Source organism: Lemur catta, chromosome 10 (genome assembly GCF_020740605.2).
Source record: "Lemur catta isolate mLemCat1 chromosome 10, mLemCat1.pri, whole genome shotgun sequence".
NCBI lineage: Eukaryota > Metazoa > Chordata > Mammalia > Primates > Lemuridae > Lemur > Lemur catta.
In genome coordinates, this window is record NC_059137.1 from 38888444 (window position 1) to 38902226 (window position 13783).

Below are 13783 nucleotides of genomic sequence, written 5' to 3' on the forward strand. Positions count from 1 at the left end.
TTTCTGGTTTTTTTTTTTTTTTTTTTGGTAATATTTCAATTTCTTTAGAGAATTTTTCATTCATTTCCTGTATTGTTCTCGTGGTTTCTCTGTGTTGGGTTTCTATTTTGTCTTCAATTCCACTGAATTTCTTTACAATCCATATTCAGAATTCTTCCTCCATCAATTTAATCATTTTATTTAAATTAGTATCCTATTCTGAGCATCTTATGATTTCTTTTGGGGGTGACTTTTCTCTCTGCTCTTTCATATTCCCTGTGTTCTTTCTCTGGTTCTTTCTCATCAGGGTAATTCATTAAGAACTGGGAGTGCTAGGACTGGTCTGTGCCCTTAACTTCAAGTCTTCAAGGGACGTTCCTTAACAGTGGTGGGAGGAGGCACGCTGGTCTTGTATTGCCTTAGAAGTATTTTGGCAAGTTGAGTTACCTCTGACCTGTTGTCTTTACCTCTTGCCAGTGGAGATTAGTGAGTTTGGTCCCCCAGCTGAAGGTCCCATGTGGTGAATCGCACCTGTGTGTGTAACTCCACTGCCCTCTAGTAGCTTCAGATGGAAGGCACTGTGTTGAGCTATGGGGTTACCCTGTCATTGATTCTAGATTGTGTGGAGGAGCCAGTTATCGAGGTAATTTGATGTCTCTGTGTTTGTTTCTGGTCCCCAGGTGAGGAATACTAATGCCCCGATCTTTAGGAAGAATCTTGCCACTCCCAAGGGCTGCTTGCACCCTATTCCCCCTTATAGTGGTGGTAGGAACAAGGCAGATCACAGCTGCTGCCTACCAGCCTGGATATGTGTGCTTCTATGGTTGCTTGACCTGCCGCTAGGGGGAGCCGCTAACATGTTATTCAGGGTTCTTCCACCAGGCTTGGGAGGCTGCTTCTCATGGGAGAGGTTACTTGGTGCACCTGCTGTGGCCTCTGGCCAGGATTTTCCTTCCCTGACCGAGAACCCCACTCTTGGCAGCCACCCCAACGTGGAGATCAGGCCCCAGAGTTCTGATCCTACTAGATGACCTAAGCCAGTCTGACAGGCCAAATCAGTGGGCTGTCAAGTATTGATCTGCACCACGGCCCACTAGATTCATACCAGTCAAACAGGTAAAGTGGCTTTTGTTGCCTCTTCCTACCTTGATGGGTGGAGCCTACCACTTTTGGCGCGAAAGTTGCTGCGCTAGGGGGCGGGGTGATATCTGAGACCGCCCAGCGCTCCAGCACCGGTGAATCCCGCAAGTGGTAGCCTCTCATGAAGGGGGAAGCACTCAAAATTTGTCCCTCAAAACGGGCCGGTTGGCTGACAATAGGTCGCAGAAGGGCAGAGCCTGTCGCGAGAGTCCCCAGGCCGGAGCAAAGGTGCTGCCTGAAACCGTAGCGCACCGCAGCGTCTGGGCTGTGGACCCCAAATGGCGGCCGCCCACCCGCAGAGCGCTAGCGCTGGGGCGACTGTTCAGGAATTGGCGGGTGCTGCATTGGGGAGCTGAGTCAACAGGAGGCCCCTTGTCTCTTGTGTGTCGTGCTCCCGGAATCTCGGACCTGTCGGAGAGGAGATCTTGCTCTGTCTGACCCGCCCTGAGCCGGCCTAATCGTCCTCAGCGGTTTCCAGGTTAGAGCCCCGTTTTCAGTGTTCATCTCTGTTGTTCCGGTGCCGCTGACCGCCAGAGGGGAGGTGTCGGTCTCCTAACTCTCGAGCGGTAGCTCAGAGCAGTCCGTCCCCAGCCCAGGGCAGTCCTAGCACAGAGCTCCGGGGAGTTCAGGAAGCTTCCCGCTATTGTCTCCTCTTCACGGAGCCCCGCGTCTCCTGCCGTGATTTCGCACCGACTTCAGGCAGGTCCCTGTCTGAGTGGGTGTTGAGGTCCCTGGGGAAGCAAGACGTTCTCCTGTGGGTCAGAGCCACTGCATTCGCTGGCCGGGCACGCGCAGCTGTCCCACACTCTATTTATCTCGCACTCTCCAGACTTCGCGGGCCTATCTCCCATTCACCTGTTCTTTTTCCCATGTGTTCTGTGTCCCAAGCTGTTTCTCTGCAGTTTCACAAGGCTGTTCTTGTGGGGAGCCATCCACTTGTGCATAGCTGACTGAATTCTTCGCCTCTTTCTCTGGGAGCAGAGAGCCAGGAGATCACCTGTACTCTGCCATTTTCCCTATTCCTCCACAGTCAGTGCTCTTAATTGAATCAAGGTGAACTATTCCCTATGAGTCCATTGTGCTTAACGTTCCTATGGCCAAGTCCAGGGGCCTAAGAACATGGACAGTTATTGGCACAGCCATCTAGGGCCAGTGGGAATAATCTCCAAATAATGCCCGGAGGAGCCTGGTCTGCACACCCAGTAAGGGAGGAGGTAGGCCCAGTCTGTCTCCTGGGGCCCAGGGAGCTCTGTTAACTCAGGAGCCAATCATCTGAGTACCAAGGACAGAGCTATATCCACTGGAATGTAAATTCCTTGGGGACAGATACAGTGCATGTTCTCTTTAGTGCCTGGCACATATTGAGAAATGAATTGAATATATGGAAGTAAGCCTGTCTATACTTCCATTACAGAAGCAGTGATGATGGCTGTGGTGAGCTCTGAATGGAAAACCTACAGATGAGAGCAGAGAACCCGGAAAGTCCTGGTGTCTTGCATCTCTGGCAGCACAGCAGTAGCACTGGTGAGCTCTGCGGAGGGATTGGCAGGTAAGAGAGGATCAGAAGTGGTCTCCAAGGGACCACTAGGGGAAGGTGAAGGCTGAGACAAAGACAGGTGGTTGACATTTGTATCTCCTGTAGAGCAGTGGTGCTCAGGATCAGCTGTGTAGAGCTTCAGTTTCTTCATCTATAAAATAATGGTAATAATATCAACTCCCTCACAGGTTTGTCATAAAGATTATATGGCATAGTAATTGTAATGTGCTTAGCACAGTGTGTGGAAAATTGCTGGCTTTAGACAAGAGCCTTGTTTCTTCCTACTCTTAAGACCTTGGACCAGGCCAGTGTCCAATCATCATGGAGCAAAATGTCCAGTGTTTGCATGGATTCTAATATAGTTCAGTAGGTAAATGTACTAAGGTGATTATGACAGTTATTTGACCTAAAGAATGAGTGACGGTGAATCTAAACACCAATGCTGTCAGCTTGAATCAATATATATCAGGAGTAATGATCCATTGACTTTCGGGTAATGAGAGAAAGTTATGATATTTTGACTATATGATGGCTTCTTGGAATTTTTATTGCTTTTCACATGCATTAATATAATAACAAGGAGCATGAATCATTTGCTTCTGGACTGCAAGAAGCCACAAGCTGATGTGTTGATCATTTTATGTCAGAAAATCTTTTCTGGAAGAAAAACAATCAGGACAGTGCTATGGCATTTACTGACAAGTCCTTTAAATTTGCAGCTATCCATATTAGGTGATTTGTCTCTGGAATTATTTGGTTCCTGTCTTGGAGGAACACTTGTATTAGAAAGGCAGTATACAAAGTCAGTCAAATGTGAGCACTAAAAATCAATTTTACAGAGGATAATTGTGCAATATTTCAACAAAGATTTTTTTTATGCCTACTATGTGCCAAACTTTGTCCTGGGCATTAGAATATAAACATTTATATCACATATTCCCTGTCATCAAAACATTCATGTTGTAGTGGCAGACAAAGAAATATGGTAAATACTAAATCTAATGACAGATGACAGTTTGGATATTATGGGAACTCAAAAGAGTGAATTTTAACACAGGCTTGAAGAACCATAGCAGATGGTGTCCCTTGAATTTTTTTTTCAGCTTTGTTAAGACATAATTCACAAATAAAAATTGTTTGTATTTATGATATACAATAATTTTTCAAGATATACATACACTATGAAGTGATTACATCAAGCTAATTATTATATTCATCAGCTCACATACCTAACACATTTTTGTGGTGAGAGCATTTAAGATCTACTCTGTAACAATTTTCAACAATACAATATATTATTAGTAATTATAGTCATCGTACTGTATTGCCATACTGTACAACATATATGTAAGTCCCAGAGGAAAAGAAGGTAAGAATGAAACTGAAAAAAATTTTTAAAAAATAATGTCAGAAAAATGTTCAGCTCTTATGGAAAACACCAAGCCATTTATCCAGGAAGCTAAGCTAATCCCAAGCAATTTAAAAACAAGCAATTCTACAGAAGAAAAGGGTGGGGGGGCAGTGCAAGTAGGGGGAAGTAAACACCCCAAGAAACATAATAGTCAATCTAGAGAAAAATCAATGATAAAGATAACATCTTAACAACATCCAGTGAAAAAAGGCATATTGCATGCAGAGGAACAATGATAAGAAAATGTTTGATATTACATAAGAAAAAAATAGAAGACAGAAAACAATAGAATGCCATCTTTAAAGTATCTTTAAAGTGCTTAAAGAAAAAAAATTGCCAACCTAGAATATATACCCCACGAAAGTATCATTTAAGTTAAGTGAATTAGAGATCTTTATAGATTGAAAAAAGCTGACTAAATTTGTCAGCAGACATGTACTACACAAAATGTCATTTGGAAGAGCTTCGTAACTCACTGAAGCAATATTTTTCACATAACCAAGGCATGATGTTACAAGATCATGCATGGGTAAAAGATCTTTTGGAAATGCAAGATAGATAGATCAAGGATTTTAATGTGACAGAGAATAAAAATCCATTGATACAGTTTCAGATTCTACACTGTAAATAAATTCTTTTTTTACCTTCAACTTTTTATTTTTAGAATTATAAAGAGCACAATATATAAATATATTCTCACCGTTCTCACTGTAAAAGGTTCAAGCAAGACTTAAGTTACATATGTTAAAAAAATGAAAATCTTTATAGTCTCTTTCCACTTCCATCCTCAGATTTAATCGCTAATAACATTTTGCTACGGGTCCTTTCAGGCTTTTTTATATACATTTGTTGCATGGATACTTATACACACACGGCATTAGTGTCTATTTGCACGTATCAGATTATCTTAAAACTTAGTGGTATAAAACAACCAATATTTATTTTCTCAGAGTTTGTGTGGGTCAGAAATCAGGATGCAACTTCTCCTGGTATTCACACTGTAATTAAATTTTAAGAAACTATCACTAGTTGAAGTTTTGTATAGTATTAAAGAATACGCAAAATTATTTGGAAAGACTATACAATAGTCTTCCCTTTGTAAACTACATATATGTTTGAAGCTGAATTTTTTTCACCTACTTTACCCAAAACAATGCAGAACAACAGATTTAATGCAGAAGCACATATGGCAATTCACCTATCTTCTATCAAGTCAGACTTTAAAGAGATGTGCAAAAAATGTAAAATGATGTTATTCTTTTAGCTGAATTTTTTGTTTCAGAAAATACTTTTTTTACATTTTTAAAAAATTTTTAATAAAAATTATTAATTATGGTAGGATGTAATGGGTCTTTTTTTTCAAATAAAACAGTAAATATTTTCCAAAAATTCTGTTTTAATTTGTAGTACAGATAACACCAGTAGATATAGCCTACATTAAAAAAATGCTCTTTGGGGTCCTCAATAATTTTTAAGAGTATAAAGTATTTTTGAAAGTGAAGGAGCTCAGGAAATTTCACCCCAAAATATGACTCATTGATATAAAGAGTATTTTCAATTAAAGGCCCTTAGAGATCAATAGGCATTGGAAGGGGCTTTCTATCTTTTTTCCTTAAAAAACAGACCCATAAAAAAAGAAAAAAAAAACAAACTTCCCTTTCCTTCGTTGTTATCTCAATTTATTGCAGGAAAGATCAAGAATGCAACCAAACCTGGCCCAAATCATTTTAAATATACCTGTCTCTCAGGTTAATTTAATTTCCAAAGAGAACATTTATAAGTCAATCTGTTTCCCCTCATCCATTCATTCTCCCAGGTATCTATTCATCCTTCCATAATTTATTGCTCCTAAACAGAATTACCTATATTCCTCATCTCCCACTCCCCTCTAAAATGAGGTTATATACATTTCTGGACCCCACTGAAATATTAAGTAATCACTCTGTGATTTTCCCCATGCGCATGGTAAATAAATCTCTTTCTCTTAATAATCTGCCTTATTCTGAGATGATCTTTCAGCAAACCTTTCGGGGTGAAGGGAAGTTTCCCCAAGGGTAGAGGTTGTTGACCTGTGACCAGTTGTCCCATGGGTCTTAGAACTGCATTATGGAGAAGGATGAAGTCAGGAAGAGCTCTGGGAACACACCGTGGAGTGCAGCCTTTTGTAAATAACCTCTGTGCAGAGCAACTGTTTTTCTTAAAGAAAATTCCTGATTCTAGTTTCCTAAGTCCACTTTTGGGCAGCTTCTCTGCACTGTGCTGTCTGCCTTTAGGAAGAGAGAAAGTCCTGCTGAAAATGATGTAATTATCACTCTCCTCTAAATAAGTTCTTTAATTTTGCCTCTTGGTCTTGATTTGGACTTTCATGTTAAATCATTTATTTTCCCAGGCCCTTTCTAATTAATTTGCTAGGCTAAATTAGTGCCAAATAAATAATGAGCTTCCAAATTAGTTGACATCATAATGGAACAGAGATTTAATTAATTTACTATCAGGGGCCTCTATAGACAATTGTATGTTTATAGCATAAAATGATGATATTTATTAATGTGGAAAGTTTTCTTATTTGAACAGGTTGTTTTAATAACTAGACTTAAATATAGAAACTTTCTCATTTCATCTATGTAAACAGCAGGTCTTAGGTCAGGCAAAGACCACATTGATATTTAGTACTTTTAATTTCACATGAAGTTCTTTGATTTTACTTTATTTAGCATTGAGAATAATTGGTAGCTCTCTCTCAACTACAATTGTTTAAGTACTCATAATAATTCAGTAATATTTTATCCACGTATTAGACCACACAAAACCTACACAAAAATCTCTGGTATCTGTCTTTCACTGGATGGCCAGATTGAAAGGTTTCTTCTGTAACTGGCTTTGGTGTGTGTACTAGGCCAATTTCTTCCACTGTTTCCCTATATGGATCTTTCTGTGCTGGCCATTTCTATAGAACCCTGTGTGGTAGAGTCTACACCATAACTGGGAACTTCTACTTGGTAAACATATGATTTGGCAAATAATATCCACCAAAAACCCAGATTTCTTCCTGCCTAAAATGTAGATGTTATAATTATCTTCTCTATTAAGTTCATTGGATTATTTAGAAAATTAAGTAGATTATGGTCATAAAAACTATGAGGTTCCATGTTTTAAATTCTTAATCTTCTTGAATATTTTATACAATAAGAATCTTACGCTGCTATCATTCATATTTTATTCAATCTTAAAAGTAATTATATATCAAGTATCTGTATGAGTAGTCAAATATTGGTAAAATACTTGCAATAAAGCATATAAAATACAAAGTATATATGTTGGTAGAGATGAGGATAATGGTTTCTCTTATTTTTATCATCAAAATCATGAAGATATTGAATCATCTTTATTCTATGCAATTAACGTACTTCCTGAATTGAAAAAATCAACATTACATTACATTGGTACTCTCCTAGAAAATGCATGTCTAAGAGGATTTGGAGAGCCTAGGAAAAAAACACCAGAAAACTAAGGTGACTTCTTTCCATACCTACCCTATGATTTGAAATATTTTACCTTTTCATACCTGCCCAACATTTAAGGTTCTTTTTCTAGGGTTAGGAAGATAATGTATTTCTGAGAAATCTTAATGTTTTAAGAAGTTGATTTTATTTTTAAAAGAAAGTTTCTCCACTCAAATGGCTTTTTAAAATATTAGAATATATGGAAGTAGAAAGACATTGAAATGTAAAAGAAAAAAAACGGTACTCTTTGCTACAGGCTAGGTTCCTCCTTTGATAAAGAGTAATTAAAACTTCTCACAACAAATAAAAAAGTAAATCATGCACCAACCCTTTCTGAAAAATTGCTAATCCTTGTCATGGGATTATACAAAAGCATGATATAATAAAAGTGTCACAGGAACAACAAATGTAACAAGATGAATTTTTTTTTTAAGGCCAAGAATGATTTTGATTTCAATAAAATTATGAGAAAAGGGTGGGAGTAGGTGTATGAATAGGGATCAGCCTTGAGTTTCCAGAAACAAAGGGAAAAATATTAAAGAATAAACTAAAGAAACAGAGTAATGTATCAGTGAGGATGTAGTCAGGGGAGCAGAGTCACCATGAACATTATGAGCAAAGGATTTATTATAGGAATTCTCTTACCAAATTTTGGGAGAAGCTGGAGAAAGGTCTGTCTGTATAAGGTTCAGAGAGAGTCACCAAAAAGTCAATGTCAAAGTCTATGTCAAAGCCAAGCACTCCCAGGGGCAAAGCATGACTGTGGAGAGGGAGATAGAGGAGAGGCCTTGGGAAGCTATTGTTTGGGGGGTCTGCAGCCAAGGTGTGGGCAGTGAACCTGGGGATACTGCCAGCAGGCAGGAAGGAGAGATAGACATAGAGCAGAGGAGACCAAGGACAAGCTGTGTCTGCCAGGAACCTCTGTGACTATTTATTGCCACATCTATCTGTACAAAGATCTTCAGAGAATAATGGCCAGTGGACAATGTTTTAATTCCATCTTCTACATCTCAGACAGGTTCCTCGTTGGGCCTACTCTAACCAAATCATACAGCGATGAGGCTTCTGACATGTAGTTCTCAGGGTTACCAAGTGGACACAACATTATTCGAGGGCCTGCTGTATTTCTAATCAAGCTTCTGAAAATATAGGTGGTTTGTGTAATAAAGAGGGAGGAGCAAGGGCAAAGGCAAATACTGTAAATAATTAAAGGCAATGCTCTGTCATGCGATGGAAAGTGTCTAGTATGATTGCTAGTTAAGAGTTCGCTATACTTATAAGCAAGCCATGATTTTCTATTTGTGTTCAAGAAAAAGGGTTATGATTTTGGATAAGAGAAGAGTGTGAAACTCTGTGTAAGTTATTTGGGATTTCTCTATAAATGAAGCAATAATAAGCAGAGACACTGTGATATAAAATCCATCTCAGAACATCCTTGTGCTTGAGACAGGAGAGAAAGATTTCCGTGGGTCACTACAACGGGAGGATTACTTAAGGTTATAAAGCTGAAATTTCACCAAGAATTAATACACATTAGTCAGGAAAAACTTTGTGCCTCTGGGTAGATAAACTCCACAAGAAAATTCTTAAAGGAAAAGCTTAGCTGCTGACACAGAAAATATGCCTAATATGACCTAAAATTTATTCTTGAGGCTCTATTCTCTTCTCTCTTTCTTTTCCTCTCTCAGTAGACAGGTTGATAGGTAGATAGATAGATAGATATAAAGATGTATTCCATCACAGAATATCCTGTATGTGTGTATGTACATATGTATATAAAACCTCTTATTGATTTAATCTTTGTTGAAAACAAAACTGTTGTGGTAGGCATTATTCTCATTTTACAAATGAGGAAACTAGACCCAGAGAGGTTAACGAACAGGAAAAAGGTCACTCAGCTAATGAGTTACAGAGCTAAGATTCAAACACAAGGTTGGTGCTTCCACCTTCCTTCTGCTACAGCCTGGGCTCATGAGATGCTGTGCCTGTTTGTTGACTTGTCTCATCATCGCGCCTAGTTTAACACTTGTGGGACTTAGGGCATATATATAAATGGAGGTCTGCATATCATAAGTGTTTAAAAGCTATAAAGAAAGACAAAAAACTGTTAAAATATATGCTATTCTTGTATCCCAAGAAATCTACATACGGCCTGTTTTGAATTGAAAACTCTTGGACTCTGTCAATTTCCGCACTAAGACATGACTCACATTCCTTGCCCCTTCTCTTCCCACCCCTGGCTCTGTCTTGCACCCTGAGGAGTCTTCTGCATAACCGTGTAGACACTCCAGCCCACACAGCCACATGCCATCCAAACCTTCCCTGCTGCCCCTGGGCCTCCCTTGGGCCCCGAGGTGCACACATGAACATCACAGTATCATAGTCTGCCTCAAAAAAGAGGCCACACAGACACTGGAGGTGGGCTGGGACAGTCGGTGTGGAAATTTTCAGGTCTCAGGTACCCAAAACTTGGCCTAGCAGAGGGGAACCTGGGGGTGTGCACTCTGTGTGGACTTTATCTGGGCACTCCTCATTCCATGAGGGGTGGGCACAGCCAGAGGAGGTCCAGGAAGGGGCAGAGTTCCTTGTTGCCTGGATATAAGGTTGGTACTGCTCACACACTTTCTAGTAGTAGGGAGAAGATTGGCTGCCGTGCTTGTGAAACAACCAATAATTACTTACTCACATCAATGCCCTCTTTTTTCATAACAGAAAGGACCTTCTGACCCTCTCTCTAACCCTATCTCTCCTACTCCTTTATATACAGTAGGTTAAATTTGAGGTAAAGAGAGAGAGAGAGCACTTCTAAAAACAACAACAACAACAACAAAAAAAAAACCAAGTACCATTTCAACTCCCTAGATACATTCTAAAATTTTTAGAAGAATTATGTGCTATGCTGGCTACATGGTATATCTGAAATCCTCTCAGCAGATGCTTAAAAATAAGCCAGGGAAAAAAGAACAGAACCCACTCCATTGTAAGCCCTCCTGCCAACATATTCCATGAAATCTGAGCCAAAAATTCATGCAGAGTGATGCTACTTACTAAATTATTTCATGCCCTTCCCTTTACATCCCTCTTGAGAAATATCTCAGGCTCTAGCATCTATTGTTTCTGGACTTTTTAATAAAAGCCATTCTGACTGGGGTAAAGTTAAAGTGATACCTCATTGTGGTTTTGATTTGCATTTCCCTGATGATTAGTGACATTGAGCATTTTTTCATGTTTATTGGACATTTGTCTATGTTCTTTTGAGTAGCTTCTGTTCATGTCTTTTGCCCACTTTTTAATGGGGTTGTTTGATTTTTTCTTGCAGATTTGCTTGAGTTCTTTGTAGATTCATATTATCCATTAGGATCTTCTTCATAAGTTCTTTACCTAGGCTGATATCTAGAAGAGTTTTACCTACAGTTTCCTCTAGAATTCTTAAGGTTTTATGCCTTATATTTAAGTCCTTTTTCCATCTTGAAGTAATTTTTGTGAGTGGTGAGAGATAGGACCTTGTTTCATTCTTATACACATGGCTATCCAATTTTACCACCACCATTTACTGAATATTCAGGGCTTTTTTTCCCCAGTGTATATTGTTGTATGCTTTGTTAAAGATCAACTGGCTGTATGTAGATGGTTTTATATCTGGGTTTTCTGTTATGTTTCATTGGTTTATGTGTCTATTTTTGTACCAATACCATGCTGTTTTGGTTATTGTAGCCTTGTAGTTTGAAGTCTGATAATATGATGCCTCCAGATTTGTTCCTTTTTCTTAAGGTTGCTTTGGTTATTCAGGCTCTTTTCTGTTTCCACATGAAGTGTAGAATTATTTTTTCTAGATCTGTGAAATACAATGTTGGAATTTTGATGGAGATTGCACTGAATCTGTAAATCACTTTGTGTGGTATGGACATTTTAACAATGTTGATTCTGCTGATCCATGAGCATATGTTTTTCCACTTGTTTGTATCATTTGCAATTTCTTTCCTCAGTGTTTCATATTTCTCTTCATAGAGATCTTTCACCTCCTTGGTTAAGGATATTTCTAGGTATTTCATTTTCTTTGTAGCAATTGTGAATGTTATTGAGTCTTTGATTTGAATCTCAGCTTGGCTGTTATTTGTGTAAAGGAATGCTACTGATTTATGTACATTGGTTTTGTAACCTGAGACATTGCTGAATTCTTTTTATCAATTCCAGGAGTCTCTTGGCAAAATCTTTGGGGTTTTCTAGATATAAGATCATATTGCCTGCAAAAAGTAATAGTTTGATCTCCTCTTTCTTGATTTGGATATCCTTAATTTCTTTCTCTTGCCTGATTGCTCTGGCTAGGACTTCCAGCACTGCGTTGAATATAAATGGTGACAATGGGCATCCTTGTCTTATTGCTAGCATGGATGCAGAGAGAAAGGAACCCTTATACATTTTTGGTAGGACTGCAAATTAGTACAACTTCTATGGAAAACAGTATGGAGATTCCTCAAAGAACTAAAAGTACGCCTACCATTTGATTCAGCAATCTCACTACTGGGTATTTACCCAAAGATAAAAAGTCATTTTTATCAAAAAGACATCTGCAAATGAATGTTTGTTGAGCACAATTCACAATCGCAAAGATATGGAGTCAACTGAAGTGCCCATCAATTCATGAGTGGCTTAACAAAATGTGGTATATGTACACCACAGACTACTATACAGTCATGAAAAAGGATGACTTAATGCCTTTTGCAACAATTTGGATGGACCTGGAGACTATTATCCTAAGTGAAATATCTAAAGAATGGAAAAACAAACACCACATGTACTTTTTTTTTTTTTTTTGAGACAGAGTCTCGCTCTGTTGCCTGGGCTAGAGTGCTGTGGCATCAGCCTAGCTCACAGCAACCTCAAACTCCTGGGCTTAAGTAATTCTTCTGCCTGAGTCTCCTGAGTAGCTGGGACTACAGGCATGCGCCACCATTCCCAGCTAATTTTTTTTTTCTATATATATTTTTAGCTGTCCAAATAATTTCTTTCTATTTTTAGTAGAGACAGGGTCTCACTTTTGCTCAGGCTGGTCTTGAACTCCTGACCTCCAGTGATCCTCCCGCCTCGGCCTCCCAGAGTGCTAGGATTACAGGGGTGAGCCATGGCCTGGCCAGCACTCACTGTTAATATTAAATTGGAACTAACTGATGAGCATACCTGTGCATAGAGGGAAGTAAATCTCAAAGGAAATCAAGCAGAGGGAAAGGGAGATGAGGGGATAGGATAGAACCTACCTAACAAGTACAATGAACACTGTCTGGGTAATGGACACACTTTTAACCCTGACTGGAGCATTATAAAAGTGATCCATGTAACCAAAAACACTTGTACCCATATAATACTTTGAAATTAAAACAAAACAAACAACAAAAAAGAAACATCTCAGGCTCCAAGAAGCTTCAAAATTAAAGAATTAAAAATTAAGACTCTAAGACCTCTCTGCCGGAAAACTATTTTTTCATGCCTTTTGCCAATGTAACTTACAAAATGTTTTGTTCTTCAAATTGACATAAATTGGATGAGAGGAAAATCTAAATTGTTTCCTGATCTTTTTCATGTTGAAAACATACATAATGTTGGCTCTGCCAGGAAGTATGTGTAGAACACAGAGATTCCTACAGTCGGTAATCACTGGCAGTCTGAAGGGGTTCTGAGTATAAAATGCATAATATGGAAGATTGGTAAGAGACTCATCTTCAGTTTCCATGGAAATTAGCATATTTACCTAAAGAATGATACAGGATGAAATTTCTGAATAAATTTCATCTAATGCAATCACTTTGCTTTTAGGAACATAATATAGATGTTGAAGCTATAGACTGAAGAGAAACTAAAATCTTGAAAAAATTGTCATAAAATCATCATATAATTATTTTAGTAAATGAATCTATTTTTAGATTTAAGGAAAGTCGTATGTTTAAATTGCAGAGAATAGTGGGTGAAAAATATTGATGTAAGATCCCTTCCTCTTGTTTCTAAATACAGCGGAAAATTAAATCAATTTTTATGAGCAAACAGTCACTGAGGGCTATAATGAAAACAGAACGAAACCATTTAAACTAACACACATTTAGGGCTAAAAACATAAATGAGAGCAAGACACTTCTTAGTGAATTTACCTAATTCTCTAATATGGGCATTAACTGCCACTGGTGTTTACTTGTTGCACAAAATTATAATGTTGGTAGCTGG

The 13783-nt window shown here is 38.6% G+C and overlaps 1 long non-coding RNA gene across 1 annotated transcript in view; it reads left to right on the plus strand.

Annotated features, from left to right (window-relative positions):
- The first annotated feature begins 2597 nt into the window (after nt 1-2597).
- The window catches only part of LOC123646279, a 240871-nt gene continuing 229685 nt past the window's right edge, over nt 2598-13783 (plus strand). The window contains exon 1 of the long non-coding RNA XR_006737849.1: nt 2598-2668. This is a non-coding gene — a long non-coding RNA (uncharacterized LOC123646279). The remainder of the gene's footprint in view (nt 2669-13783) is intronic.